This window comes from Felis catus, chromosome B1 (genome assembly GCF_018350175.1).
Source record: "Felis catus isolate Fca126 chromosome B1, F.catus_Fca126_mat1.0, whole genome shotgun sequence".
Classification (NCBI taxonomy): Eukaryota; Metazoa; Chordata; class Mammalia; order Carnivora; family Felidae; genus Felis; species Felis catus.
Window position 1 is genome coordinate 161687159 of NC_058371.1, and position 26263 is coordinate 161713421.

A 26263-nucleotide genomic window follows, 5' to 3' on the forward strand; every position below is an offset into this window, starting at 1 on the left:
CCAGAAGCCTGGCCCCATAAAGCTTAGAGCAGAGCTGAATATGGTCTTTCCGTGAGCAGCCAGATATGGAGGTCAGGGAAGGAGTAATAGGGAACAGAAAGAGGCCAGGATCACCTGCTTCATGGAAACTTGAACCCAGAGCAAAAAAAGATCTCAACATTATTATTAGCCCTAGGGTCATGTAGCTGATACACTAGAATGCACTTTTCCTGGGTTGCCTGGGTGGCTCAGGTGGTTAAGCTTCCATCTTTGGTTCAGGTCTTGATCTCTCGGTTCACGAATTTGAGCCCCACGTCAGGTTCTGTGCTGACGATTCAGAGCCTGTGGATTCTGTGTCTCCCTCTCTCTCTGCCCCTCCCCTGCTCACGCTCTCTCTCCCTGTCTCTCAAACATAAAATAAAACATTTTTAAAAATTAAAAAAAAAAAAAAAGAATGCGCTTTTCCCAACTGAACTCCATCCATCCCGAGCCATGAGAGGAGTCTGCACCTTGAGTTGAGTGGGAGGAAAATAAGGGTGGAGTACACCAGTCTTCCCCACCTGGCTCTCAGTAGCCCTGGGGGACATGCTTCTGTACCTGTCCCTGTCTGGGCAATCCCACAAACACTAAGGACCTACCGTGAGTCTAGAACTGTGTTGCTAGATCAGTAATATTTGAGTAAATTTATGAATGAGTGAATGAATGAATGAATGAACAAATGAATGAATTGTACGGAACTCACCATTTTTATCCCTTTGGTTTTCTCTCATGTGTTTTCAACACACTTGTGCCAAAATTTGTTATAATCCAGACAATCTTGGTCCCAGAGTACATTGGAAATTCCAGGGCCTGCTCAGATGGAAATGAGAGAAAATCAGCTGAGACAGCAAAGGGCAAACCTTTTCCGAGAAGGTCTAGCAGCTCAGCCCCCAGGCCAGGGGGCATGGTGAACTCCAGACCAGGGCAGTTCTGGGACTCAAGGTCTAAGCCAAGCATGTGGGGCAGGGAGTGGGCCTCTTGGCAAAAATTTGAGTGTGTCATGACTGTTGTAGGTCAGAAAGGATCAGGAAGCTGGGTCCAGCCCCAGGAAATAGGGGTTGGAAGAAGGTGAGGAGGTCAGGGTCCCAGCTTAGTGGAGATCTGGGGTACCCTCTGCGGCAGAGGAATTTGGAATGCAACCAGGAAGTGAGGATGAACTGAAAACCAGACAAGTGGACAAACCAGACGTTCTTCAAGGGCGGGGAGGCAGGCAAGCTGAAGACCATTGAGTGGAAAGAGAGGTCCATTCCATCCCCCACCCTCTAAATGTCCAGTTCCCCTGTGCAAATGGGGAAGAGAGGGAATCCCAACATACCACAGTCCTGGACGTCGTCCTGAACATTGGCTCAGGACAGAGGTAGACACGGAGCCCATGTGCTCTTAATGATGGCAGTAGGGGGTGGGTAGTGCCACAGCTATTTTCTAAGGGTTGGATGACAAATTAATTTATTATCCAAAGCAGAACTCTTTTGAAGAGGAAGTGTCATCAATAATTACTAAAACTAATAACGAAAAAACTGACTTTTCCTGTAACCTTCTAAAAGTATTTCACAAGCCTGCTTTAAAGAAGCAGACTGATCTAGAAGCAGGTGTTTATAAATGGGAAACAACGATTTCATGTTCCCTTCCTCTCCGATCCAGGAGACTGGATTCCGGGACCCCCACCACATCCCCTCCCACCCCCACCAGCACCACCTGCATTCACCTACAGCTGGGAAGACAGCTTCAGCTTGTGACAACTCAGGTGCCTGTCACTCTTTGCTGCTCCTCCTGGGGACTTTCTCACTCCACGGGGCTTGCTCTGATGCCGGAACAACCAGCCGTGTGGGCAAATTAACTCCCCTGGGAGACAACCTTCAACCAACAGGAAACAGGAGTCAGTGGATTCGCCCCCACCTCCCTGTAGTGTGGTGGATGGCCCTGTGATGGCTCCCTGTGCTTTCTCAGGACCCTCAGCGTGACTGGGTCCCCTGCCCACAGCAGCAACTCATTGGCTTTTCTCTCTTCACTCCTACTTTCTCTACACCCTGGCTTTGCTTCCTGGGATCATCTCCCAAATAAAATACCTGTGCCCAAGTCTTGTCTCAGGGTCTGCCTTGAGAGGAATCCAAGCTAAGACACTGGCTAGCAAAGGAAAAACCTCATTCAAACCTACATTAACTGTGCTTTTTTGTTTGCGTTGGACCCTAGGGATAAAAAGGTAAATAAACCAAAGTCTCTGCTCTTGAGAGGAAAAGGAGGTGGTCAAAGCAATCATATACACTGGAACCAAATCAGCAGTGCTGGGTCTCCTGGATATAGATACTATAGATACAGATGCAGATACTGATACAGATACTGATACTGATACAAATACAGAGAGAAGGACATTGATTTCTTATGAGGAATTGGTTTACACAATTATGGAGACCGAGAAGTTCCATGCTCTGCCATCTGCGAGAAAGAGCCCCAAGAAAGCCAGTGGTATAGTTCCAGTCTAAGTCAGAAGGCCTGACAACCGGGACAGACCACGGTGTAAATCCCAGCCCAAGGGCAGGACACTAATCTGGCTTCTGAATGAGTTTGCCCAGTGGAAGCCATAGCAAGGGATTGGAGGACAAAAGGAGAAAGAGGTTAAGGTATTTATTTACCTGTCCGCAGTTCAGACAGCAGCTGTGTTCTTTCTCCACCTAAAGTCACAGCTCTGGCCAGACAACTCTTTTTGTATTCCTGCTTTCATCAACCTCTGGCATCACGATTCACTCCTCCTGCCCTTTTAGGCCTGGGATGATAATGGTGTCCTGTTGTTACCAGTCCTTCAACCCTGTCCATACCGCTCCTCAGTTAAATCCTTTGGGAGTACCTGTTGGCTCCCTGCTGGGACCCTGATTGATATGGGGGCAGTTGTTTTATCCAAATGAGGACTGACACAAAGCAGAGGCAGAAGGAGTGCAGAAAAACATAGAGACACAAGAGCTCTCAGCTTACCAGCCAGGGCTCAGATCTTATCTGAAGGCTCAACTGGAGAAGCATCCACTTCCAAGCTCACATGGTCATTGGTTATCAGAATTCAGTTGCGCTGAGGGCCTCAATTCCTTGCCAGCTGCTAGTCAGTGGGTGCCCTCAGCATCTCTCCGTCTGGGCCTCCCCACCATAGCAGCTTGCTTTATCTAAGTCAGTAAGAAGGAGAAAGCCTTCTAGCAAGACAGAAGTCACAATCATATGGACCCGAATCATAGCAGTGACATTCCATCACCTGTGCTATATCCCATGGGTTAGAAACAAATCACAAGTCCTGCCCACACTCACAGGAGGGGATTATACCAGAGTGGGAACATCAGGAGGTGAGGATCATTGGGGGTCATTTTATAGTCTGCCTGCTATGGGAGGAAGAAGGAGGGGTCATTCCTCAGACTTTTACTTATAAATGGTACCATTGATCAAAAGAAGGAATTGAAGAACAGGAGAATCGGGTTTGAGGGGAAAAGAGTGGTGTAGTAAATCTTAGGGTCAGTGGGAATCCGAACAGAAGGTTGTCTCCCAAGAAGTTTAGAATTGACTTCAGTCCAACTGTGTAAAGAGAGAGTTAGGTCTGGGGGACAAAGGATCAGGTTAGGCCACTGGGGACTCTGAAGGAAGTTTTCCCAGTCCTGTTCATTTTTTTTTTAGAAAAATCAAGTGATAAAATAGACCTGTGACCAAATTCTCTGTTGCAGGGTTACAGGGGAAGAAAGCACACTTGTATTTTCAAGGGCGGGAGGTGCATGTTTTAAAGGATGCATTTCCACGTTTACTGAAAGAGAGAAAGAACCAGACCAATTGTCTCAAGCTCTGAATTTATTCCTTGAAGAAAAAAGACAGGCTTCTTCGGAGAGAAAAATGTTACTTACATGGACCTCTGGAGTGCCTATGAGTGCATGCTTTGGATTCAGAGATAAAGTAGCTAAAGGCCTGAGCATGCTGTGGGATGACACCAGGATCGCTGGGGCAGGAAACCTGGAAACTACTGGCCCATTCCCTACTACCATACTTCTTAGCTCTGTGACACACAGCCTGTCACTCCAGCCTCCCTGAGCCTCAGGGGCCAAGTCTTTTCCATGGGGAGACCATCTGTCTTTACTGTCCTCAGCTGTCCTGAGGACCAAATGAGAGCATTTATCCCATGGAAGTTTTGGGGCGCCTGGGTGGCTCAGTCGGTTGAGCGTCCGACTTCGGCCCAGGTCATGATCTCACGTCCGTGAGTTCGAGCCCCGCGTCGGGCTCTGTGCTGACAGCTCGGAGCCTGGAGCCTGCTTCGGATTCTGTGTCTCCCTCTCTCTCTGACCCTCCCGCATTCATGCTCTGTCTCTCTCTGTCTCAAAAATAAATAAACATTAAAAAAAAAATTTTAGAAGGCACCTACTACGTGCAAAACACCACAGTGACTACAAAAATAAATAAGACTTAGGTCCTAACCATACTTAGCCTACAGACCTGTTGATCTTTGTGAATCTGCTCCATGAACTAGAGAGATAATAGAGGTGAAAATCTGCCCCAAAACCCTGTTCCGTTGTGCCAATGTCATTACTAGGTTGAGGTACAAAGCAGGAGTAGGCACAAAGTCCATTCAACTGCCCCCAAGAATTCTCTTTTCTATGACAGAGTCTAACAGTTTCTGATACGATCATACTTTTTACCAATACTTACCCATTCATACAACAAACACGCCTTGATGTAATTTTTAAAATCGATCTCATTTAATAACAGAGAACCACATGCCAGCTTTGTGTCCTTGAATAATACCCATCAGCTCTTTGTATCTCAGTTTCCTCATCTGTAAACTGGTAATAATAACAAGAAGAAAATATGAATCCCCCTCAAATGAGAGGGCCAAAAGAGAGAAAGGGTATACAGTTGTTCTTTCAACTCACTCAACAATAAAAATGTGAGCTAATTTTACGAGCCTCTGTGTCTAAAGATCCTAGGGGTGAAGCCATGACCATGCAGCTGCAGTTGACATTGGCAGAGAACTTAATAATCAGTGTTAAGAGGGATTCTCTCCCCCAAATCCTGTAGCATTCTGCTTCTTCTGGCTCTTGTTAGCGGAAATGGAAACCAAAGCGTGGACGCTGAGGGAAGTGCAGTTCAAGTCACAAGCCCTGACATCCCAGTGGAGACGCTGTGACCGCGACCACCCAGCTTCCAGCATGACCGTGGGCCACACCAGCTGCCCAGGTTCTGCACTGACCCTAAGGATCCCCACGGGTCACAAAACCTCCAGGAGCTGAGGTAAACCCTTGATTCTGAGTTTCAAAACAAACCCCCTCAGTTGGCTTCCGAAACAACGAGAACTGCTCAGAATGGTACGGATCCGTTAAAAATACAATGTGGGCATGAAGCTGCTTAGGTTTGGTTTTGTTGGATGACACCTATTTTTTTAAAATTTTTTTTTTCAACGTTTATTTGTTTTTGGGACAGAGAGAGACAGAGCATGAACGGGGGAGGGGCAGAGAGAGAGGGAGACACAGAATCGGAAACAGGCTCCAGGCTCCGAGCCATCAGCCCAGAGCCCGACGCGGGGCTCGAGCTCACGGACCGCGAGATCGTGACCTGGCTGAAATCGGACGCTTAACCGACTGCGCCACCCAGGCGCCCCAACACCTATTTTTTTAAATGGGAGGGAGAAAGATGCATGCTCCCCATTTATTTAAAACCCACCATCTGCAGGTAAAAAGGCACCTTTCGGCAGCTGCTTCACTCCAGTGGGTGTGAGCTCCCCCCAAGCCAGTCAGCTGCACTCTCGCCTTCACACCAGCAGTGTTGAGGAGATCACCGTCCCCTCACACCCACTCTCTTCTTCTTCTTCTAGCAGTAGACCCCCACGTACCAAGCATCAGCAGAGCCTGTGGCCATGGAGGTAGAAATAAAATCTTCCCAGCACCCTCGCAGCCATATATAATAATAATTATTATTATATATTATAGAATTATTATAGAATTTATTATTATTATATAATATTCCAAATTATTATTATTGTATAAGAAAGACACAAGCTCCTAGCGTACGTAAGCTTCTGTATTTGGGGGTATTTTTGTTATATCAGCTAAGCCACACCTGTGCATTTGTGAAAATATGCCTGAAATGTAGTACGACTCCACCAGCAAAGAAATTGTTTTGACTTTATCAGCTTTCATAGCTCTCAGACCTGTGGCCAGGGCATTGCGCTTCAAAGATCATCTTTGATGATCTCAAAGATCGTGTGCTTCCTTTTCTCAGTCCTCACGGCTTACAGGCGAGTATTAATCTCTTGGACCACAGAGTACATGGAAAAGATCTTTCGTGATAGGAGATGTGGAGAAGGGCTGAGGACGGAGGAAATGGTGGAACATTAATTAAGCTCTTACTGTGTACCGAAGACTCCATACTTTATGTCCTGCCAACGATGGGAAGTAAATATAGGTCCCCCATTCCCACTCCCCCCACCTTGTGTTAGATGAGGAAATGAGCTCAGAAAGGTTTGATCTGCCCAAAGTCACCATACGTCAGAGCCCAAATTTGAAACCCAGTCTACTGGTGTCGAAGCTGCTTCTCAAGAATGAAGAATCAGGGGCGCCTGGGTGGCGCAGTCGGTTAAGCGTCCGACGTCAGCCAGGTCCCGATCTCGCGGTCCGGGAGTTCGAGCCCCGCGTCGGGCTCTGGGCTGACGGCTCGGAGCCTGGAGCCTGGTTCCGATTCTGTGTCTCCCTCTCTCTCTGCCCCTCCCCCGTTCATGCTCTGTCTCTCTCTGTCCCAAAAATAAATAAATGTTGGAAAAAAAAATTAAAAAAAAAAAAAAAAAAGAATGAAGAATCAGTAAGATTAAAAGTAGACTGCCACAGGGGCGCCTGGGTGGCTCAGTCGGTTGAGCGTTCGGCTTCGGCTCAGGTCACGATCTCACACTCCGTGAGTTCGAGCCCCGCATCGGGCTCTGTGCTGACGGCTCGGAGCCCGGAGCCTGCTTCAGATTCTGTGTCTCCCTCTCTCTCTCTCTGCCCCTCCCCCGCTCATGCTCTGTCTCTCTCTCTCTCTCAAAAATAAATAAACATTTTTAAAAAAAGTAGATTGCCACCTTACAACGGTTGTGAACCTTAAAATTATGAGCACTTTACGCTCACCTTAAAGCTGATAAGACCGGGGCGCCTGGGTGGCGCAGTCGGTTAAGCGTCCGACTTCAGCCAGGTCAGATCTCGCGGTCTGTGAGTTCGAGCCCCGCGTCGGGCTCTGGGCTGATGGCTCGGAGCCTGGAGCCTGTTTCCGATTCTGTGTCTCCCTCTCTCTCTGCCCCTCCCCCGTTCATGCTCTGTCTCTCTCTGTCCCAAAAATAAATAAACGTTGAAAAAAAAATTAAAAAAAAAAAGCTGATAAGACCAAGAGAAGCATGATTCTGAGAAGGTAAAAGGTCCCTGTATTTTTTCTTTTTTTTTCATGTAAAATGTTGGCAAACGCTGCCCTTGCCTCCGCAACCCTCTGCTTCAGGATGGGGAACGGTGTTCCTGGGGTGCCTGCCCATAATGCCATTCTATTCACCCACACATCTCCTCCTAACTCCTAGGAATCTCCATCCCCCCCGACAGGCAGAGTCTGGCTCTCTAGTGGGACACAGTTGACTTGGAGGGACCAAAATCTGGAACCAGACCCATTCACCGAGGCAAGTTCCAGGAGGCCCAACCATCTGCCAGGGTTGGGATTCTGGATAAAGTTCTTACTATCCTCAAGCTTGTATTTAAGAGAGGAGAGACAGAGACTAAACACGTCCATATACGGGGTGAAGACGTTCAACTGGGTAAAGGAATAGAGGGGCAGAGGCAGCCATCTTCCATCAGGAGGTCAGGGAACGTTTCTCCAAAGAGGACATTTGAGGACCACTCATTTTCTGAGTGAAACAAGAGAACTAGTTTGTCACACGAAGTAGGGGAGGAGTGTTTGAGGATGAGGACTCGGGAGCTCAAAGGCACCTGAAGAAAAGGTGTGCCGTTTTTGAAGTAGCAGGAAGACCGGTGAGAGCAGGGATTGAAAGACGGATTCCCTACTCCTGTCTCCCCTCCTCACAATGCCCGTGGTCCCCACAGGGACTGAACTGGCAGCAGTCTCCATCCCAGAATGGAATTCAGGTCCCCATTCCTTGGTGGCAGCCAGGAGAGACCAGATCACAAAGATGGTTACAGAAAGAGGGCTTAAGGCCGGGATGCCAACAGCAACGGACCGGGTCTCAGGGACCCAGGAGCAGGCCAGTCAGTAGACCTGGAACATGAGATCAGAGTCAAGAAATGGGCAGATGTCTGGATGTGGAATCTCCAGGAAAGGGGTAGAAGGCTGTCTATGATCCCCACCTTCCTCACCCACACACCAACTGTGGACTATGCCTTTGTCTTGTGTCTTCTCTGCCTTTTGTATACTCCATTCTTGGAAGGTCTGCTGCCCAGCCCAACACCCTATGACTTCACATTCTTTGACTTTGCTCTTCTGTATTTCTGGAATTCCCTTCCCCTGAATGCCCTTAGGGGAACCATTCCTTCACCTACTTCAAGCTCTGCACGGATGTCACCTTCTCCGTGAAGCCCACCCTGACCACCCTCTTCCAAACCGCAAACACCAGGTCTGGGGATAAGCTCCCTTGCTAAGGAAGAGAACCCTGGGAAAGGTACCCGGTCCAGCCAAGGACAGAAAGCAAATGTCACAGCACTTCAGGCGTGAGTCAGGCAGGGAGGGTTCCAGATTGCCGACCCATCCTGGCACACAGGATTCCCCTCTTGAGTGCCTTGAGAGATGTGGAGGACCAAAATTAAAACTCCATCACTCATAGATAAACCACTGGTAACTTGGTCTTTGCCCATGATTTTTTGTTTACTTTTTAGAGGGGAATATAGATAACACGCGTGCAAGTTTCAAAATTCAAAACACACAAAAGGGTATTTCATCAAACATCCCTCCTGCTCCTCTTGCCATTCAAGTCCCTGTGCCTTCCACTGAAACCCACAGACCATCATCAGTGCCTGGTGTATCCTTCCAGCGGTATTTTCTAGATAGCCTACCCAGCGTGTTCCTATTTCCCACCTTTGACCCAAACGGTAGCCTACCGTTCGTATGTTCCTTGCGTTTTTCACTCAAATGTCTTAAAGATCACTTCATTACGCCTCTTCACTCCTTTTCACAGCTGCTTAGTAATCTTTTGGGGGGTACTGGGGAGTTTTTTGTTTTGTTTTTCTCAGCAGTTCCCTCTGGACGAACACGTGGCTATTTCCAATACGTGCTCGTTACAAACAGCGCTATAGGGAGTGACTTTGGCACGGATCATTTCCCTCTGGGCCAACTCCAGCAGATCAGATTGCTGGGTCAAGGGTATGAGCATTCCCAGTGTTTACAGCACCAAACCGCCCGTGCTGGGGAAGCCCCTCTGCTGGCGTGTGTGTGGGGGTTAATCTTGGCCCTCTCGTGCCAAGGAGCACACGCGGCTCCCATGCGACTACCTCAGCACAAATTCCTCTTCGGCGCTCGGCGTCTGGTGCACAGTGGAACCCAGGACATGTTTGTTGGGTGGGTGGGAGGGAGGATGAGCCGAGGAGTAGATGGAGAACAGAGAGACGGGCATACAAACAAACCCATGATGAAATTCAAGACGGATCCAAGTACAGCCTCCTTCCGGGAGCTCTGTGTCAAAGTCTACACTGACTCCCCCACGTTCGGTTGCCAGGGCCACCGAGGCTAAGGCTTCGTTGTTCACACATGCCCCTTTCGTGTCCTCAGATTAGGGGCAGGTTCCTAAAGGGCCCCAGGGAATGGAGGTGGAGAGCACAGCAAAGGGACTCCCAGCTCCCCCCCCCCCCCCCCCCCCCCCCCCCCCGCTTACTCGCTGTAGGACCCTGGGCGCATTATGAAATTGACCTGGCACCAGTTGCCTTGAATACCCGCTGGAGATGATCGCCTGCTGCCCACCTGCCCCGTAGGTGGTACTGGGAGAATTGGGCACGCTAATGGGAGGAATGAGCTTAGCATATGCCTGGCCGATAGCAAGCCCTCAGCAAATATTCACTGTTCCTTGTGATTGTGCTTCTACTGTATCTCCTCCGGGGCCTAGAGTAATGTTGGGCACGTGAGAGGCAGTCCCATAATATTTCCCGGCTAATTCTGTACACTTTAATTAACACTCAAGTTTTGGTTGGAAGATGCCATTCTTCCGGCACGCACGTTGCCTTGGATTCCTGCCGAACATCTCAGGCTTTATTTGCCTAGCTCAGGTCAAGGCAGGCTTTGAGCAAGTATACGTTAACTTATTCCATGAATATTTAATTTTATCTACTAAGAGCCCAGATTACAGCAGTGAACAGGACAGCAAAATCTTTGCCCTCGAATTTTAATGGAGAGACAGCCCATGGAGCTGAAGTAAACGAGGCAGCCAGCCACTCTGGGGGATCCACTGCGTGAAATGACTTTGTTTGGGAAGTTGCACAGGCAAAATTATCCCATGTCCCTGGCTGTTTGCTCTGCTCTCCAGTTCATTTATTTTAGCCATGAAGCTTTACCTAAATGCTCTGAATTTCCTCTTTCCTGAATATCCCTTTAATCAGATACACCCTCTTCCTCACCTCCTTGATCTTGCTCCTCAAATATAGTTGCTAATGATGTGTGCATGTGCCAGACTTGAACAAATGTTGAGCTGCTAACTGCTCTGTGTCTGTTAATTTCATACTCAGCTCGAGCAGGGATCCTTGAGTTACAACAGATGCTGCTTCCCCGGGGCTTTAGCGCCCATCGATCAGCTTGGTGGATGAGGAAGGAAAGGGAAGTTTCCTCCATGGCTGCCATTTGAATATAATTTATTGTGTCCTGAAAGAAAAGTGGCAAAAAGAAAAGGTACTGACAGGCTATAGCGCAAATGAATGGTGACGAATGACACTCAGATTTCAGTTTCAAAGGAACATGCTTTTAAGCCAATAAATGATTGCAATGGTGACATGAAATTCTCCAAAGCTGTGCCAAATGGGCCCCTTCTGAATGGTCAAGGTGTTGGAGTCCTCTGGGGAGTCCAGATTGATAATTATAATAAAGAAAATAATAAGATAATCGCATAGCCTTTAAGAGCAAGGACACCTTAAACAGGCTATGTGAATTTGGATCGCAGTTCCCCGCTTGGGCAAGCCAGCTAACAAATCCTCCTGTGTAAGTGAGGATGATAGTGACACCTGAATGGCCGGGTTGTTGCCAAGTTTAAATGAGTTAATATAGAGAAAGCGATTAGAACGGTGCCTGGCACTTACAAAGCTCCAGATTGATGTTTGTTTGCTCCATTTATTGTGATTAATAGTGAATTTTACTGCCAGGTACCAGCCTAAGTCTTCATTGTACTTTCCCCTCCTCCCCACCTCATGATATCATGATTACCCTTACTCTTCATTAAAAAAAAATTTTTTTTAATGTTTAGTTATTTTTTGAGAGAGAGAGAAAGAGAGACAGAGAGAGTGTGAGTGGGGAGGGGCAGAGAGAGAGGGAGACACAGAATTTGAAGGCTCCAGGCTCTGAGCTGTCAGCACAGAGTGCAATACGGGGCTGGAACCCACGAATCGTGGGATCATGACCTGAGCCAAAGTTGAATGCTTAGATGACTGAGCCACCCAGGCACCCCTTGCCCTTACTCTTTAGAGGAAGGAATGGCCCTGTACTTGTCTTCCAAATCCACTAGAATTTCTGACTTTGCTCTTACCCTTATTTATGAGTATCTTCTGTTTATTTATTTGCATTTGCAATCATTTATAGAAAATTAAACACTGGAGGGACACCTAGGGGGCTCAGTCGGTTAAACGTCCGACTTCAGCATTAGGTCATGATCTCATGATTCGTGGGTTGGAACCCTTTGTGGGGCTCTGTGCTGACAGCTCAGACCGTGGAACCTGCTTCGGATTCTGTCTCTCTCTCTCTCTCTCTCTCTCTCTCTCTGCCCCTCCTCTACTCATGCTCTGTCTTCCTCTCAAAAATAAATAAACATCAAAAATTTTTTTAAAAAGAAAAAATAATTTAAAACACTGGAAAAGAATATCCCAAAGTTACTCATCGGATTTTGAGGGACTACTTTTCTACCTATTTTTTCTGTATTTTGCAATTTTCTAGAAATAATTGTGTGTATTTTTGTAATGGAACATATAAAATGAATGTTTAAAACTGAAGGAAGAGAAGATTAAGTCCATTCTTCCTCTTCCTTGAATAACTTAATCATCCTCCTCATCAGGGTGTATTAAGAAGAAATCAATTGCACTACTGGGTATTTATCCAAGGGATAAAGGTATGCTCTTTCGAAGGGACACATGCACCCCCATGTTTATAGCAGCACTATCAACAATAGCCAACAATAGCCAAAGTATGGAAAGAGCCCAAATATGTCCACCGATGGATGAATGGATAAAGAAGATGTGGTATATATATATATATATATACACACACACACACACACACACACACACACACACACACACATACAATGGAGTATTACTCGGCAATCAAAAAGAATGAACTCTTGCCATTTGCAACTACGTGGATGGAACCGGAGGCTATTATGCTAAGCGAAATTAGTCAGAGAAAGACAAATATCATATGACTTCACTCATATGAGGACTTTAAGATACAAAACAGCTGAACATAAGGGAAGAGAAGCAAAAATCATATAAAAACAGGGAGGGGGACAAAGCAGAAGAGACTCATAAATATAGAGAACAGAGGGTTGCTGGAGGGGTTGTGGGAGGGGGGCATGGGCTAAATGGGCAAGAAATCTACTCCTGAAATCATTGTTGCACTATATGCTAACTAATTGGGATGTAAATTTTAAAAAAAATTAAAAAAAAAAAAAGAAGAAGAAGAAATCAGGAACTCAGTACCACAGAGGGGACAAGACTGGCTATGTCACTCTTGCTGTTTGCTGAAGGATTGTTGCTTTCCCTGGGAACTCGCCTGACCTGTGAGCTGCCCGAGCCCGTGCAACAGCATAATTTCATAGGAGGAATTTCTTATACCCGCTGCTGTGTTGAGAAACACCGCATGGGAATAAAGCCACATTTATATCCTAAATCATTTAATATTGGAATGAAAATAAATAACAACAGCCGCAGGATCGCCCCTACAAAAAGGTGAATTGCTTGAATTTCAGGCAGTTTGTTAGTTCTTTGTGCATTGGGCACTTCTATTATCAGGAGCCTCGGGGCCAGCATCTGAGGTTAATTAGATGCTACCTTGCGGCCATCCAGACCATTTCTCCTGTAACAATACCACTCAAACCTTTATCTTTTCTAGTTTCCTGCTCGCTTGAAAATCTATCGAGGACAGATTGTAGGCTTGATAGATTGGATAAAAAGAGAGAAAATAAAATAAAATAAAAGCAGTCTTACCTCCCATTCACCTCATTGAAGAAAGCAGGACACAAGCCCTCGGGTAGATCGTCTGAGCGCAAGCATTCAATGGAGAGTCGAAGTCCTTTTCAGTCAATCTACAGTCTTCACAAATCTTTAGCCTTTTGTGGAAGAAGGGTGATGGCAATGGCAATAGGGCGTGTTCTTCCACTCCAATTCTGCAACTTAATGTTACAGCAGAAACCCAAGGGGAGAAATTAGAGTTGTCTGAAAGGTCAATATGTGATAGAACTTTTTATCGGTTACATATTACCCAACTAAGGCCGTACAATAAATCGCCCACAGCTTAGTGGCTGAAAAAAAGCAACAGCCTGGGATGACTTCTCCGCTGGGTGGTTCTGCTCAGCTGGGCGAGATCGGCTCACCTTGATGGGGCTCACCCATGCCTCTGTGGGCAGCTGTGGTTGGCCGGGGCTGAGCCTCCATTGGGCTCCCTTGGCCCTGATCCACTCGGTCTCTTAAATTCCATCAGGCTAGCCCAGGCTGGAGTGGATGTGCGCACACGCTCTGAGTCCTAAGCTCAGAACTGACATTCCATCACCTTCCACTGCATTCCATGGGCCAAAGCATAATAGAAGCCCACCCACATTCCAGGGAATGGCGGCAAAGTCATGTGGCAAGGATGTGGGTCCAAGGAGGGATGAAAATTTGGCCCCACATTTGCAATCAATCTACCATACACAATCGTGAAGCATGATGGTCTGTGAAATTAGAGACGGCAATTGTGAAATATATTTCATTGTTGAAATTTGTTCTGAGACAGTATAAACCATAAGATCTTCATCAACATCAAAGCCAAAAGTACTCAAAATTTTAATCAAGGACCGCCTGAGAAGACATCAGCCATAACCAGCCAGTTTGTGTTCCAACCACCCCCCCCCCCCCCACCAAGAGGGTTTTCCTCTCTCTGTAAGGTCTGACCTCAGGGTTTTTCTACTACAGTCTAGTTTTAACAGAAGGTAGAAACATAACTTGGGCAATTTTTCTGTACCCCAGAACACCCTCTTTTAAATGCGATCCTAGGGGCACCTCGGGGCTCAGTCAGTTAGGCATTCGACTCTTGATTTTGGTTCAGGTTATTGACGAGGGAGTATAAGGCAAGCTCACAGGCCACAAACACCCACCCCCCCCAAACCAGGTGGGATATGTGTGATATTCCTCAGGCACTCCTGGCTGCCCAAGAACAAAGAAAGGGGGGAAACAAATGGTTAACTGATAGAGAGCAGAGTCAGGCAGGACCTAAGTCTCCATCACCCCTCCATAGTGATGCGGGAAACAGAGGCAGAAGGAAATGGCAGATAGAACTAAATTTCCTTACAACCTGTAGCCTGTTGGCAAATATTTGAGGCTGGCAGAGTAAAGTGTTTCTCCAGGAACTCCTTACTGTCTTAATGTTAACACTTTGCTAGAGGGAAAAACAATCCTAGCTTGACAATGGCTAGGCCTCCAGGATCCTGTGACTCTTCTTTAGCATATAAAAATCTCACTAGAAACTTCCCCTGGACTTTACCTCCCCCACCCCCATAGTATAGACCCAGTTTCTCCTCATGGTCTTGTCCCTATGCTTCAACAAAATCACCTTTTTGCACCAAAGACATCTTCAAAAATTATTTCTTGATCATTGGCTCTGGACTCCATGAACCCACTATCACCCCCCCAAAACCTCATCAGTTATGATCTCGTGGTTCATGAGTTCGAGCCCCACGTTGGGCTCCATGCTGACAGTGTGGGATTCTCTCTCTCTCCCTCTCTCTACTCCTCACCCACTCTCTCTCCCTCTCAAAATAAATAAACTTAAATAAATAAATAAATAAATGCAACACTAGAAATTTATACTCAAAACTGCATACATACTATGATTGCAACCATGAAAAGCTATGTACGTGGAAGAACAAAGATGCGCCAAGAATACACAAAAGGGGTGGGGCGCCTGGGTGGCTCAGTCGGTTGAGCATCCGACTTCGGCTCAGGTCATGGTATCGCAGTTCGTGAGTTTGAGCCCCGCATCAGGCTCTGTGCTGACAGCTCAGAGCCTGGACCCTGCTTCGGATTCTGTGTCTCCCTCTCTCTCTGCCCCTTCCCCGCTTGTACTCTGCCTCTCAGAAATGAATAAACGCTAAAAAAAAAATTTTTTTTAAACAAACAAAAAAAAAGAATACACAAAAGGGAAAATTGTTACATTCAGATGATGAGATAGACGGTGGTGTTTTTCTTATTTTTCAAAACGTTCTTTAATGCTGGGGTTATACTGTCTTACAGTAAAAACGGAGAGGATGTAAATAAGTTGAAAGCAAAGATTAATGAGCATTTATCTTCAATCGTGTCCACACGGTACAACAACAACCACCCAGTCCTTGTCTTTCCATTTTATAATCTTCGAGGCTCACAATGAAATATTCAAATGCCAAGAAACACAAAAGCACTTCAGGATTGCACTTGCAGAAGAGTTATGCGACCCCACTATCATTACTTAATTCATACAAAGTGTCTTAAATAAGTGGTTTTATCTTCATCTTGTGATTTTTTTTTTATTTATAGATTTCTATGAATGTGTCTAATGATGACAAGCCGGCAGGACCCATGTGCTGAAGCATATCTCACAATGAGATGACGGTAATTTGAGAAAAAAAATAACAAAAGGATAATCAGGGCCATATATTCTCTGGGTGGTTTTGAATACAAATGCAAAAATTGTGGTAAATGTCACCATTAATGTATCTGAAGCCAACTAGAGAAACCTGGCCCAGTAGGAAACATTTTCACTTAGAGTGCCAAGTAATAAAGTTAACTTAACGTAACAGCAAAGGAAACATGCTCCCTATTTTGTTTTCTAGAGTCGGCACAAAGCTTTTAATCTTAATTAGACGCTTGATAAAAGGAGGCAGCGCTGTTGGAATCAGAAAAGTAGTTTTTGCTCTCAGGACTTAGCTCGTAAGAGGTGGTCGGATGATCGGCCTATTCTTAGATTCCGCCCCTGCCTCAGACTTCCCTACACAGACCAGAAATAACCACACTAGGAACATTTTATATCCATGCTGATTCTTTTTAAAATTATTTTTGCATGCATTTTCTCATTTAATACTCTTCCAACCCAGCAGACTAAATAGCACAGACATTATCATCTTCCACGTTGCTAATAAAGAAATTAAGACACAAAGAAATGTCAGTAACGAGTTCAAGGACATACAACTGGTGAGTGGCAGGATGGTCAGGATCATCTTTCTGAGCGGCAGAAAAGGAGGACAGTGGGAGAAGACACATGTTACTCAGAAAAAATGTATAATATTACACACTGGATCGGAATCAAAACTACAAAAGGCAAAGAGATCGTTTAAAATGCCCCTAATTCCACGTATGAGAGCGGAACACTTCTAGCATCTTGGAGCAGTGCCTTCCAAATACACTGATCTTGTTTTGTATCTCCCTGAGCGCGTGGAAGCAAGAAGAAGAGAACTTCTACGTTCTCCCCCACCAACCCTACCAACCCCACATCCATGCCCACAAACTCTGCCTTCCCTGGTGCAAAGGATGAACTATGTACCTGTCTATGTTCTATTCTGCGCTCCATTCAATTTCCTTCCACCTGCTCAAAGATTTGCTCTGCAGTAGCTTCTCAGCGATGCCTTCTATGCCGGATCGTTTCCATCAGTAAGCAAACACCGTAATTTCTCTCATCTGGAACAAAGAAACAAATAACGGACATATCTTGGTCGTCCCTACATCCCTGTCCTGCTCCAGCCCCATGTCTCGGCTCGCCTTTACAGCACACCGTCTTCAAAGAGTTAAGCAGGCTTTCCAGCTCTGGTCATCTCTTGATCGCATTCCAAGCAGGCTTCTATCCCAGCGACTCCACTAAAACCGTCCTGGTCAAAGCCAATGACCTCCACGTTTCCAATCCAACGATGGGTCTTCGGTGATTTTCTTAACCCTGCAACAGCACTTGTCACCATAGATTGCTCTCTCCTTGAAATACATTCTCCCTTTGGCTCCTAGGACACCACCCCTACTTGGTTTTCCTCTACCTCAATGGTCACTTCTCACCTTTGCAGGCTATCTTTCTCAGTGCTTGACCTTTTCATTTGTATGTCTCTACACCCACTCAGTTGATGATCTCATCAATCCCATGGTCTTTTTTTTTTTAATATGAAATTTATTGTCAAATTGGTTTCCATACAACACTCAGTGCTCATCCCGACAGGTGCCCTCCTCAATGTCCGTCACCCACTTTCCCCTCCCCGTCACCTCCCATAATCCCATGGTCTTAAACCACTCATCACCAGCCCTGATCCTCTCCTGAACTCCAGAATCACATGTCTCCACTTGGACATCTCATAGGCAGAGCTAACACTCACTGGCAAGTTTCACTATGGTATTATCATTGGTTTATAAGTGTCATCAGCTCTGAATAGTGGAGAATCCTTTCTGATTGGCCAGCATCTGTTGAACATCTGTTGATTTTTTTTTTTTTAAGATTTTATTTTTAAGTAATCTCTGCACCCAATATGGGGATCGAACTTACAACCGTGAGATCAAGAGTCACATGCTGCACCAACTGAGCCAGCCTGGTGTCCCATCTGCTGAGATATATACTTTTTAATGTTTTTATTTATTTTTGAGAGACAGAGAGAGACACAGCATGAGTAGGGCAGGGGCAGAGAGAGAGGGAGACACAGATTCTGAAGCAGGCTCCAGGCTCTGAGCTGTCAGCACAGAGCCAGACACGGGGCTCGAACTCATGAATCGTGAGATCATGACCTGAGCTGAAGTCGGACGCTTAACTGACTGAGCCACCCAGGTGCCCCTATCTGTTGATACGTTTTAATATCACCCCTACTAGGTAGGCAACTCAATTTTTAAAAGGGCCAACTGAAATCTTGATTCCCACCTCCCACTACTCAGTTTTCTCCAAGTACTTCTCCATGTTAATGAACATCCTAGTACTTACTATGCTTCTTGCCGAGACTTCACTCCCTCCAGATTCCTGCATGGCTCGCTCCTTCACTTCATTCATGTCTGTTCAGGCATCAGCAGTGAACTCCTCCCCCAGCATTCTGCTTAAAACAAGAGACCTTACCTCTCCCATATTGTTCTTTATTCCCTTACCTCTTTTGTTTTTCTGCATTGCTTTTCTCATTAAGTGATTTATGAGATGATAGACCATGGAAGGATGTGATACATGATATGGCCGACGTGCTCATTCATGTGTTTATTTTCAGTGTCCCTCCACTACAAATTAAACCTTAGACAAGCAGGGACATACTTTAAATTCTGGTTCAGTGCTTTAGATCTAGGGACTAGAATAATGTTTTCTACGCAAGACTTTCTGTCTTCTAGGGGGAAACGTAAGTTAAACAAATAAATGGGCACATGTATCATGGCACACAGACATACCTCAGAGATATGGTAGGTTTGGTTCCAGAGCACGGCAATAAAGGGAATATTGCAATAAAGCAAGTCAAATGAATATTTTGGTTCTCCAGTGCATATTAAAAGTTGGTTTACACTATATTGTAGCCTAAATGTGTAATAGCATTATGTCTAAAAAATACAATGTACATACCTTGATGGAAAAATAATTTTTTGCTAGAAAATGCTAACCCTTATCCGAGCTTTCGGTGAATCATAATGATTTTGCTGGTTGGGGGCTTGATGTTGAAGGCTGCTGACTCCTCGGGGTGGTGATGGCTGAAGGTTGTGGTGGCTGTGGCAATTTCCTCAAATAAGACAACAGTGAAGCCTGTCCCATCGATTGGCCGTTGCTTTCACAGAACATTTCTCTGTAGCATGTGATGCTATTTGATAGCATTCTACCCACAACAGAACGTCTTTCCAAATTGAAGTCAGTTCTCTCAAACTCTGCTGTTGCTTTTTCATTTTCTTTTTCTTATCTTTTCTTTTCTTTTTTTTTTTTTTTTTTGAGAGAGAGACAGAAAGAGTGAGCAGGGGAGGGGCGGAGAGAGGAGAGAGAGAGAATCCCAAGCAGGCTCCACACCGTCAGCACAGAGCCCGAGGTGGGGCTCGATCTCACAAACTGTGAGATCATGACCGGAGCTGAAATCAAGAGCTGCCCGCTTAACCGACTGAGCCACCCGGGCACCCCTACTGCCCTAAGTTTATGTCATATTCTGTGTTCTAACTCCTTTGCTGCCATTTCCACAGTCTTCACAGCATCTTCCCCAGGAGTGGACTCCATCTCAGGAAACCACTTTCTTGCTCGTCCATGGGAAGCAGCCCTTCATCTGTTCACGTTTTGCCCTGAGATTGTAGAAATTCCGTCACATCGTCAGGCCCCACTTGTCGTTCTAGTTCTCCTGTTATTTCCACCACGTCTGCAGTGACTTCCTCCACTGAAGTCCTGAACCCCTCCCAGTCATCCACGAGGCTCGGAATCAACTTCTTCCAAACTCTTGTTCATATTGATATTTGGATCTCTCCCCATGAATCATGGATGTTCTTAATGGTATCCTGGATCACTAATCCTTTCCAGAAGGTTTGCAATTTACTTTGCCCAGATCTAAGAGGAAGCACGACCTATGGCAGTTATAGCCTTATGACATGATAAGACCTGAAAGTCAGAACAACTCCTTGATCCATTGGCTGCAGAATGGACATTGTATTAGAGCGCCTGCAAATGACATTAATCTCATTGTCCCTCTCCGTTAGAGGTCTTGGGTGACCAGCAGCATTGTCGACGGGCAGTAATCTTTTGAAAGGAATCTTTTCTGAGCAGTCGGTCTCAACAGTGGGCTTAAAACATTAAGTAAACCACGTTGTCAACAGATGTGCTGTCATTCGGGCTTTGTTGTTCTATTTATAGGATACAGGTAGAGTGGATTTAGTGTAATTCTAAAGGGCCCTAGGACTTTCAGAATGGTTAGCATTAGCTTCAGTGTGAAGTCACGGCTGCATTAGCCCCTAACAAGAAAAGAGTCAGCCTGTCCTTTGAAACTTTGAAGCCAGGCCTTGACTTTTCTTCAGCTGTGAAAGTCCCAGATGGCATCTTCTTCTCATAGGAGCCTGTTTCATCTGCATTGAAAGTCTGTTTAGCGTAGCCACCTTTCTGAATCATCCGAGCGAGACCTTCTGTAACTTGCAGCTTCTCCGTCAGCACTTGCTGCCTCACCTTGCACTTTATGTTATGGAGACGGCTTCTTTCCTGAAACCTCACGAACCGGCCTCTGCTAGCTTCAGACTTTTCTTCACCTCTCTGAGCCTTCACAGAATTGAAGAGAGTTAAGGCCTTGCCCTGGATTAGCCTTTGGCTTAAGGGAATGTTGTGGCTGCTTTGATCTTCTATCCACACCACTCAGACTTTCTCCGTATCAGCAACAAGACTCTTGCTTTCTTATCATTTGTGGGTTCACTCGAGGAGCACTTTTAATTCCCTTCGAGAACTTTTCCTTTACATTCTCAGCTTGGCGTCTTGGTACAAGAGGCCTGGCTTTCGGCCTGAACCTTATCTCCAAAATGTAACCACCAGGCACTTGTAGTTAATGAGCACTTGAAAGGTGACTAGTTGGAACTGAGATGTGCTGTACGTGTGAGATATATACCGTGCTTCCAAGATGAGGTGCCAAAAACAGGAATGTCAAATATCTCGTTAATAACATCATATTTATTATAAGTTAAAGTGATAATATTTTAATTTTTTTTTCAACGTTTATTATTTATTTTGGGGACAGAGAGAGACAGAGCATGAACGGGCGAGGGGCAGAGAGAGGGGGAGACACAGAATCGGAAACAGGCTCCAGGCTGGGAGCCGTCAGCCCAGAGCCCGACGCGGGGCTCGAACTCACGGACCGCGAGATCGTGACCTGGCTGAAGTCGGACGCTTAACCGACTGCGCCACCCAGGCGCCCCTAAAGTGATAATATTTTAGATAGATGGGGTTAAATTAACACGTTGTTAAAATTAATTTCACCTTTTTCTTTTCACTCTGTTCATGCAGCTACTAGACAATTTGATTTACATATGTGACTCACACTTGTGGCTTTCATTACATTCCTAGTCTAGACTCCTGAGGGAGGGCACTGAAAGCCCATTAATTATTCATTACTTTGAGCTAACCAGTCCTTCTTTCAGAAATCGACACAGTCCAAGGCTCCCAGACTTTCATATCTTTTCTTAATTTGTTCAGTGTGAACCTTCCTACCAATTACCTTAGGAAAATAAGAATTTGTATGTTGTTATAGATGAAAACAAAAAAAAAAAACTGCACCCATTGGCTCTCTAACAGTTTAGAATTCTGAGTTTCGATGAATTACTTACCATTCTTTTATTTAATTTGAGCCCAGAGTCTCTGATTGAAGGCGGACAGGTTAAAGTCAGGGAGAGGAGTTCTCCTTTCTGTGCATTTTGCCAGATCCCCTCTGGCTGAAGAACATCAGCCCTCTGAGTAGTAGCCAGTCTCTCAGATGAAACTTCCGAGAGAAGTTTTGAAAGTGCCCCTGGTTTTGAAAGTGCCTCCTTTGGAGCAACGCCTACTTGCTTCTGTGGTTTTCTGGGCTGAACAATCTACCAACACCAGCGGAATCAATGCCGTTTACCACGTTACAACTGCAGTTTGCATCTCACCCTTTTCCGTTTGCAGTCACTTGAGGTGTGAGTTCAGGATGAACTCACGACCGAACGCCATCTGAATTCATGTTATTTCAGGGGGTGGGGGCGGCAGATTTTATTCACCCCTCGTCAGATTATTCATGGGTGGGTGTTTCTTTGGGGCTTGTTGCATGCCAGGTACTGGGAGGCGCTGAAGATCAGGGGTGAGTAGGAAAAACATAGTCCTGTCCTTGAAAAGCACCCAGTCTACACTAGCGACAAGACACTGGATAACAGATGGTAAACAAAACTGCCACAGGAATAATTGTGTAATGCAAAATTTTTATAAGAACCGCAAAGGCGGGAAGGGGATGCCTTGACTTGTCTGGGGCAACTAATCTAGACAGATGGGTGACATGGAACCCAGACTCTACACGAGAACTAGAAGAAAAAGAGCAGGGACACCTGGGTGGCTCCGTAAGATGAGCGTCCAACTATTGATTTCGGCTCAGGTCATGATCCCAGCATCGTGGGTGCTGAGCGTGGAGACTGCTTGGGATTCTCTCCCTCTCTCTCTCTCTCTCTCTCTCTGCCTCTCTCCCCTGCTCAGATGCACACATGCACCCATGCTTTTGCTCTCTCACTCTCTCTTTCTAAAAGAAAAAAAAAAGAAAAGGATAAATTGCAACAGATTGTATTTCCCTCAAAGGGTCAGGACCACGCGTCCGTCCCACATGCTCTTCCAGAACCTGCTACTCCTCTATCAAGTGGCCGAGTGTGCATCTCCTCGTCTCGTCCCTTTGCCCCCGGGGCAGGTCTCTGTGAATGCCTTAAGCAATAGAGCACTTTGGAAAAGATGCCCCGTGACTTCTGAGGTAGGGCCTCAAAGGCGATGCAGCTTCCGATTAGTGTCTTCTTTTGGGAGCTGCCCTGGGAAGCCGGGCACACGGAGAGGCCCCCATGGAGCAGAACGGAGGCCCTCGTCCTTGGCCCTGGCTGGATTCATGGCAGCGGATGCCAACCTTGCCAAGGAAAGGGAGTGAAGTGCAAACACCGGGAGGCGTGCAGATTCGGCAGAGGGAAGGAGGGTGCGTTCCTCTTGGTGGTACCTACTCTCTCCGAGAAGTGTGAAAGCGAAGTCGCTGGCTCAGAGTGAGGGGGCCGGAGGAAGGGGAAGTCAGGTGTTTGCAGAGCGGGGGGCAGCCAGCTAATTAGAAAGACACAATAAGATTACTGGGCAGTGTCGAGATTGTTGAACATTATTGAAATAATACCAATCTGTGAGATTTTTTCCCAAATCCCCTATCAGCTGGGAGGCAGGCACAGAGAAGGCAGGTGTTGGGACTGGGTTCTTCCAGAACAAGAAGACAGGAAGGACAGTGGGCAGCACACGGGGTCGGCCATATTCAGTGGGCAAGGGAAGAACCATAAAGATGCACTAAGGAAAGGCAAGAAATCCGGTGGGACAAGAGAGAGGTTGATGGACTGGAGGGCACAGCTGGGGTCAAAGAACAGCTCCAGGGACAAGGCCTGAAAAAGGCAGCAGAAGAATAGACAGTCATGTCAGGGAAGTGGGATTTTTTAAAAATAATGTTTATGTATTTGTTTTGAGAGAGACAGAGAAAGAGAGAGCAGGGGAGAGGCAGACGGAGAATCCCAAGCAGGCTCTGCCCTGACAGTGCAGAGCCCGACGTGGGGCTCGATCTCACGAGCCGTGAGATCATGACCTGAGGCCAAATCAAGAGTCAGATGCTTGACCAACTGAGCCACCCAGGTGCCCCAGGAAAGTGGGATTTTAAATGGAGAGTTTCAGATGGGGACTGAGATCACTGCATAATCGTTGGCTCGTGTTTGCCACCTCATCTCTGTCTTAATGAATACATTTCTGGTGATTATAAAGGTTGATATGGTAAAAAAAAAAAAAAAAAAAAAAAAAAAAAAACGTGCAGCAGAAAGAATACTTTGGAGTCAGACAGACCTGAGCTGAGAATAAGGCTCCACTGTGTGACCCTGGGCAAGCCTATTTATCTGCCCAATTTTGACCTCTAGCTCCTTTTCTCCTTATCAGTATCAAACAAAGCTGTAAAAATAAAATAAAGTGATGTATATAGACAGATATAGATATATAGACATATATCAATACATACTGATATATAGTCAGATATATGGATATATATTGACGTATGTTCAGATATATATCTGAAAGTGATACACAGTTTTATCAATTTATATGTATATAGCCATTATACATATACCAGATATATAAATACTAGTTATATAAGTATACATGTCTTTCAGATACAAATCTATAGAGAGATAGATATCAGTTTATGTTACTATAGATATATAACATTCTCAGCACATAGCAGATACTCCACAAATGTTAACCCATCACACACACACACACATACACACACGCCCATCCTCCTAATCACCCACTTTTTTTCCACACTTAAGAAATTAAGAACCAGCTATTTTAAATTATAATCCTCCGCTGGTGCTCACGCCTTAAGAATTGATACTTTCAGACCCTGGGAAGCCTTCTCAGCCGTCTGGGAGACAGAACCAGTAGTGTGAGGTTTTCCCAGGCACTTGGTTTGCATGAAACAGATGTCCACAAACCTTTCATTCATAAAACACCCAAGCCCGGCCTTGGGTAGAGAGCAGACTAGAAATAACCAGGTCTTTCATGCACTTAGGCACTGAATAGAATTTCTATTCCCCCCACCCCTCTGAGAAGGCCGCTCTTGACATTGTAGCAATAAATAGATTCTTTTTAATGTGGGTATCAATTTAGAAAATACATGGGCACCCAGTTTTCATCAATGGATACCAAAATGGGCTTCACTGTCTCTATAATTTAGAAATGACCCTACTCAATGTCAGCAGCCAGGAGACCAAATTTTCTCAAACGGGCACCTTCATTTCAACCACTCTGTCTCATCAGAGCCCCTATTTCAAATACCCTGTCAGGCTGTGCATCAGGCCATGTGTCTGGTTTGGGGCTTTGAACACATGATCGCCAGTGAAAGACGGAGGAGAAAGTAGGACATTCTTTTCTTCTCAAACTTAAAAGAAAATTACTTATTACAAAAACAACATCCTAGCAGGAAACATGACCAGAAATATTACTGAAAGAAAAATTCACCCCTGAACCAAACATACCAAGAAACCAAAATGTTTTCTTTTTCCATGGTGCCCTTTGCCACTCCTAATTGGTGAAATATTTGTGATCATAGCGTTGTTGTTTTTTTTTTTAAGGCAACGCGGAGGTTGTGTGAGCTCCCAGACGTGCCCTCTCCCACCCTCTAGCCCCGCACTTCTACCGGATCTATAGAAGCAAAGCCTCGGCACTGCCTTCTCCTCCTTCCCAGCTCACCTGCAGATGGCCCAGATGAAATCCCAAACTCTCAATCAATCAGTGTTTCAAAACATCACCTACTCAGTGTTCAGCGCCCTTGGAGACACAAAAGGGGTGGGTAGGAGGGGTGGTGGGGAAGAAAGAGAAGGCCTGGTCCTGACTCTCCAGGGGCGTAGCCATGGCAACCGGGAGGAAGCCGCAGAAGGGGTGGAAGAAGGGCACAGTTACAGTGAGAGGCCAGGGCCCAACTGGGGTTCTTGCCCCGTTTCGCGAGTGCAGGATGCAGCTGCCGCCTTTGTCCCTTGTGAATGAAGCCACTGATCGTGGTTCCTGGGGCAGTTTCCCAAAAGTGTGTCATGAGAAAGAGGCAAGATGTTAATGTGCTAAGGAGAAAAAAAAAAAAAACAACACAATTCCACGGCCAGATGAGTTAGGGACAGGAGGGTTAACAAAACAAAACAAAACAAAACAGGTTTCTTTCTGCGGGAGGTCTCAGAGCATGACTACCACGCACTGCGAATGTCAGTGAGGGCGCTGAGGCTCGCTGCCTTTCCCGAGCTTGTGTGGCCCCGGGGAAGGACACCCGGAGGAGCCAGTGTCTAAGGAACGCACTGGGGAAAATGCAGCTCCAGAGTATCCACTCCGCAGACCATAGGCCAGATTATACCAGATTCTGCCAGATACTTGCCGGTCACAGGAAGCCTTCTCTTTGCCTTCCTTCCCATGCCTGGAAAATGCAGAATGCAAGGGAAAAAAGATGTTAGGCGCAGCCTACCCTGTGCAGAGAGGCCCAGAGGGGAGCGAGAAGGAAAAAAACGCCCACAAGAGACGCCATTTGCATGTTCTCTGCTTCCTGTACCGGCCTCACCGGGGAGTTGCTGCGTCACAGCTATTGTTGTAACCGAGACCAACAGCAGCCCCCAAACAGAAGGTTCCGTGACCCAGTTCCACGCCACCG

The 26263-nt window shown here is 46.1% G+C and overlaps 1 long non-coding RNA gene across 3 annotated transcripts; it reads right to left on the reverse strand.

The window, feature by feature from the left end:
- Positions 1-400: 400 nt before the first annotated feature.
- On the reverse strand, positions 401-19312 carry LOC105260520. Of its 3 annotated transcripts, XR_006597096.1 has the most exons (11): positions 18967-19312; positions 18352-18457; positions 17176-17334; positions 16948-17081; positions 13386-13570; positions 10599-10839; positions 4684-4817; positions 2649-2779; positions 1724-1872; positions 1334-1440; positions 401-828 (listed from the first exon to the last, which is right to left on the reverse strand). It is a non-coding gene; the product is annotated as an uncharacterized LOC105260520 (long non-coding RNA). The 3 variants fall into 3 exon arrangements; XR_006597095.1 differs by having other exon boundaries at positions 402-828; positions 1728-1872; positions 18352-19312; XR_006597094.1 differs by having other exon boundaries at positions 402-828; positions 18352-19312.
- Between the last annotated feature and the right edge of the window lie 6951 nt (positions 19313-26263).